This window comes from Acomys russatus, chromosome 11 (genome assembly GCF_903995435.1).
Source record: "Acomys russatus chromosome 11, mAcoRus1.1, whole genome shotgun sequence".
NCBI lineage: Eukaryota > Metazoa > Chordata > Mammalia > Rodentia > Muridae > Acomys > Acomys russatus.
The window spans coordinates 14,859,109-14,864,468 of record NC_067147.1 but is presented as its reverse complement, the minus strand read 5'-3'; the positions used below and the strand labels follow the sequence as shown (position 1 = coordinate 14,864,468).

The 5,360-nt window shown below is 46.0% G+C and overlaps 1 pseudogene; it reads left to right on the top strand.

Annotated features, from left to right (window-relative positions):
- The first annotated feature begins 323 nt into the window (after nucleotides 1-323).
- LOC127195147 (oxysterol-binding protein-related protein 2-like) lies at nucleotides 324-1,819 on the top strand (annotated as a pseudogene).
- The last annotated feature ends 3,541 nt before the right edge of the window (nucleotides 1,820-5,360 follow it).

The window sequence follows — 5,360 nt, the reverse complement described above, 5'->3', positions numbered from 1 at the left end:
AGAAAAACCCTGTCTTTAAAAAACCCAAAAAGATCGGGAGGTAGAGGCAGGCGGATCCCTGTGAGTTCGAGGCCAGCCTGGTCTACAAAGTGAGTCCAGGACGGCCAAGGCTACACAGAGAAACCCTGTCTCGAAAAACAAACAAACAAACAAACAAACAAAAAACCCAAAAGGGTTGGTTGCTGGCCGCTGGCGGGGGCGAGGCGGGTCGGCCACGGAGTTGGCAGCGTTGCAGGGCTGTGGACAGAGCTCCAGTGCACACGCAGCTGCTATATAATATAGATCAGATATGATCCTGTAAGAGGACCAAGCCCAGGACAGTGACAGCCTGGTCACTGAAGGATGAACAGGGAGGAAGAATTCTTTGATGCTGTTACAGGCTTTGATTGCGATAACTCTACAGGGGAATTTTCAGAGGCAAACAAAATCAATGGGATGATTGATTTGTATACTAGCAAAAGTCCTAGGAGGTGGGGAAAGTGAGGAGAGACCACCACAAGAGAATGGAACTCAAAAGCACAGGACAGCCCTTCCTGCCCCCATGTTCACCAGAAGTGATTTCAGCGCGGGGAGTATCCTGAAAAAGTGCATTGGCTTGGAGCTATCCAAGATCACGATGCCAATCGCCTTCAATGAGCCACTAAGCTTCCTGCAGCGGATCACGGAGTACACGGAGCATGTGTACCTCATTCACAAAGCCTCAAATCAGTCCCGGCCTCTGAAAAGGATGCAGTCCTTAGCTGCCTCTGCAGTCTCGGCTGTGCCTTCCCAGGGGGAGAGAACCGACCAACCCTTTAACCCGCTCTTGGGGGAGACGTATGAATTGATCAGGAAAGACGTAGGGTTCAGATTGATATCTGAGCTGGTCCGTCCTGCTCAGCAGCACCCTCCTATTAGTGCGTTTTATTCAGAAGGTCTCAACCAAGACTCCGTGTTCCACGGTTCCATCTACCCAAAGCTGAAGTTCTGGGGCAAGAGTGTCGAGGCAGAGACTGGGGGGACCACCACACTGGAGCGTCTCAAACATAATGAAGCCTATGCCTGGACCAAGACCACCTGCTGCATGCACAATGTCATCCTTGTGCAGCTGTGGATCGAACAGTACGGGATAGTGGAGGTCCGAAATCACAAAACTGGAGACAAGTGTATGCTTCACTTCAAGCCATGTGGACTGTTTGGGAAGGAACTTCACAGAGTAGAAGGGTACATTCAAGACAAAAACAGGAAGAAGCTCTTTGTAACATATGGCAAGTGGACAGAATGCTTGTGGGGGCATAGATCCTGCTTCATGTGAGTCGTTTAAGAAGCACGAGAAGAGAAGTGACCATGCCAGGAAGGCCAAGACGGATGACGGTCCTGAGAAAGCGAACAGTGATGTGCCTGGCGATATGGCGGATGGTCTTCCTGTGGCTCAAGAGACGGTGCAAATCATCCCTGGCAGTAAGCTACTCTGGAGGATCAACAGCTGCCGCTCCCCCCTTCCACGCCCCCCAACTCGGCTCGGATGTACAACTTTACCAGCTTCACTGTGAATCTCAGTGAGTTGGAGTCAGGCATGGAGAAGACCCTGCCACCCACAGACTGCCGCCTCCGCCCTGACATCCGCGGCATGGAGAACGGCAACATGGATCTGGCCAGCCAGGAGAAGGAGCGACTAGAGGAAAACCAGACAGAAGGCAGAAAAGAGCATGCCAAAGAGGAAACAGAGTGGCGGACCAGGTGGTTCTATCCAGGCGACAAGCCTTACACAGGAACTCCTGATTGGTTGTATGTAGTGGATTACTTTGAGCATAATTTCTCAGACTGCCCAGACATCTAGTACGTAAGGCCTGGGAGCCCACGAGGAGACCTGTGAGGTTGGACTGCTCGAATAGCATCCGAGCTCCACGGTGGCAGACACCAGCTTCTCCGGCCACAGTCGTGGAGACAGCCTCAGACCTGACAGAGTACTTCATTTAGCCTCTGATTGGCCGGTGGTGGTTACATTTTGAAGCAAAATTGCATTAAAGTGTTACCCTTTCGTCACTTTGGGAGGGAGTCCAATTAGTTTTTAAATGACATATTACTTATTTATTGTGCAGTGTATATGTCCACATGTCTTACGGTGTATTTGTGGAGCTCAAAGACAGCTTTCAGGAGTCGGTTCTCTCTTTCCACCCTGTGGCCCAAGGGGTGGAAATAAGTTAGGTCGCAGGTCTTGGCAAGCAATCATCTTTATCTGCCGAGTTATTTCAGCCACCTAAGCACACAAATTTGTTAAAAGCTTTATTTATTTATTTAAATTAATTAATTAATCAGTTAATTAATTTGGTTTTTCGAGACAGGGTTTCTCTGTGTAGCCTTGACTGTCCTGCACTCCCTTTGTAGATCAGGCTGGCCTCGAACTCACAGAGATCCTTCTGCCTCTGCCTCCCGAATGCTGGGATAAAAGGTGTGTGCCCCTGGGCCCGGCTATTTATTTTTATTTTTGTGTGTACCAGTGTTTACCTGCACATATGCATGTGCACCATGTATGTGTGATGCCCCCGGAGGCCAGAAGAGAAGGAAATCTTCTGAAACTGTAGCTACGGATTGTGAACTTCTGTGTAGGTGCTGCAAACGGGACCTGCTTCTTCCCTTTCTTTCTCTCCTATGCTGGGTATCACTATTCACCCATGGCTACATTGGAACCAGCAATCCCAGAACTCTATCTCCCGTGTGCTGGGATTTCAGGCTTGTGCCATCAGACCCTGAAAGTTGTTTTTTTTTTTTTTTAAATAATAATAAGAATGTCAATCATTTATTTCATCATTAAAGAAATCCAAACCCTCTAAAACCACATATTATTTGATTTACTTGTGAACACTTTTTGTTTTTGTTTTTTTATTAATTTATTCATATTACATCTCAATTGTTAGCCCTTCTCTTGTGTCCTCCTAATCCTCCCTCTTTCCCACTTCCCCCCTTCTCCCCTCCCCTATGTCTGTGATTGAGGGAGACCTCCTCCCCTATATATGCTCTTAGAGTATCGAGTCTCTTCTTGGTAACTTGCTATCCTTCCTCTGAGTGCCGCCAGGCCTCCCCATCCAGGAGACATGGTCAGAAAAGGGGCACCAGAGTTCGTGTGAGAGTCAGATCTCACTCTCCACTCTATGGTGGAGAATATCATGTTCATCGGCTAGGTCTGGGTAGGGGTTCGAAGTTTACTGCCTATATTCTCCTTGGCTGGTGCCTTAGTTTGAGGAGGACCCCAGGACCCAGATCCTCCTGTCATAAAGTTCTTCTTGTAGGTTTCCAGGACCCTGTGGATCCTTCTATTTCCCCCGTTCTTCTGGTGCTTTCTCAGAAAAATGGGAAAAGGGCTTCCTCAAGACCCAGCGATCCCACTCCTTGGAATATACCCAGAAAATGCCCTACCACAGAACAGGGACATATGCTCAACCATGTTCATAGCTGCTTTATTCATAATAGCCAGAACATGGAAACAGCCTAAGTGTCCCTCAGTAGAAGAATGGACTAAGAAACTGTGGTACATTTACACTATGGAATACTACTCAGCTATTAAAAACAAGGAAGTCCCGAAATTTGTGGACAAATGGATTGAACTAGAAATTATCATAATGAGTAAGTTCACTCAGAATCAAAAAGAGACAAACGGTATATACTCACTTATATTGAGACACTAGTCCAAGGGATACGTCCCATGAAAAACTTTACTTACCAGGAAAGTGGGTCAGAGGAGAGGACATCCTATTGAGACTTTAGGTGAAAGTAGCACAGACCCTGAAAGTTTTTTCCTCCTTTCCGAAGGCTTACTGATCTGGCTTGTATCCTTTTAAATACTTAAGACATTTACACATGTATGAGTGTTTGACTTGAGCCTTGTCAAGGCGCAATTGTGGATTTATTTCCATGCCAACTCTTGTCGGTCAAGAAGAGAACCGTCTTGGACCGGTGTTGCCATCTAGTGGTTAATAGGGAAAATGCAAGACAAATTTACTATGCACAGCGTTGCTGAAGTCCCATGCCTAATGAGGTTTACTGGTAATTGGTAGCACAGGTAGAGAGATAATTAGTTTTCTTTAAGGATATGACTTTGACCTCTGGTAGTTCTAATAGAGTCAGTGAATGGCCACACACCCAAGAGTATACAGGCAGCACTCACTGGACAAATGAGATTTTAGGGTGGTGTTGTTTGTTTGTTTTTGTCTTCTCTTTTTATGAATGACAAGGTTGGTGAGATGGCTCAGCTATTAAGAGCAGTGACTGTTGTCGCAGAGGCCATGGGTTCAATTCCCAGCATGGTACCAGTGATCCAACACCCTCTGGCCTTCCTAAGCACCAGGCACACACATGGATACAGAAGTACACGAAGGCAAAACACCCCACACATAAAAATAAATAAAAATTTAAATAAATGAATGAAGACACAAAGTTGGATGGATATGGAATGAGAGTGGATCTGGAAGAAAATGGAGAAGGGAGTAAATATGGTCACATACAATTTGATGTATGTAAAATGTATGCAAATTTTAAAGTCTTAAAAAGTGTTAAAGAGGGCCAGGAGAGGTGGCTCAGAGGTTAAGAGCACCAGCTGTTTTTTCAAAGGTCCTGCGTTCAATTCCCTGCAACCACATGGTGGCTCACAACCACCTATAATGAGATCTGGTGTCCTCTTCTGGCCTGCTGCCTCACATGTGTACTTAATAAATAAATAAATCTTAAAAAAAAGTGTTAACGATATTTTTAATATTTTATTATTAAAAGTTAAAACAGGTGCCTTTAATCCCAGTACTCAGGAGGATGACGCAGGTGGATCTCTGTGAGTTCAAGGCCAGCCTGGTCTATAAAGTGAGTCCAGGACAGCCAAGGCTACACAGAGAAACCCTGTCTCAAAAAACCAAGGGAAAAAAAGTCAATGAAGATCATTTCTTTCTTCCACACACAGGCAGATGCTGATAACACACACACACACACACACACACACACACACACACACACATGCCACACATACATACAAATATGTACACACACAGGTACACACAAATATGTACAGACATGCACACACACGTAAGTGCGCATGCACACACACACGCGCGCGCGCGCGCGCGAGCACACAGGCAGTTTTTCTTTACTGTTGATTGTCTGGTCCCCTGAAAGGCAATTTTCCTTCTCCTTGATCTTCATTTGTGAATCCTATCACTCAAATTAATGAAAGCCATATGACTTTTGGAGAAACTGAGCACAGTGTAGACCGTGTTAGATACTATTTGTGAGATAGAATCTCACATGTAGCCAAGGCTGGCCTAGAACTTGCCTCTACCTCCTGCATGTTGGGATTATAGACATGGGCCATGGGGCAGCCAGAGCCTCCTTTCAGA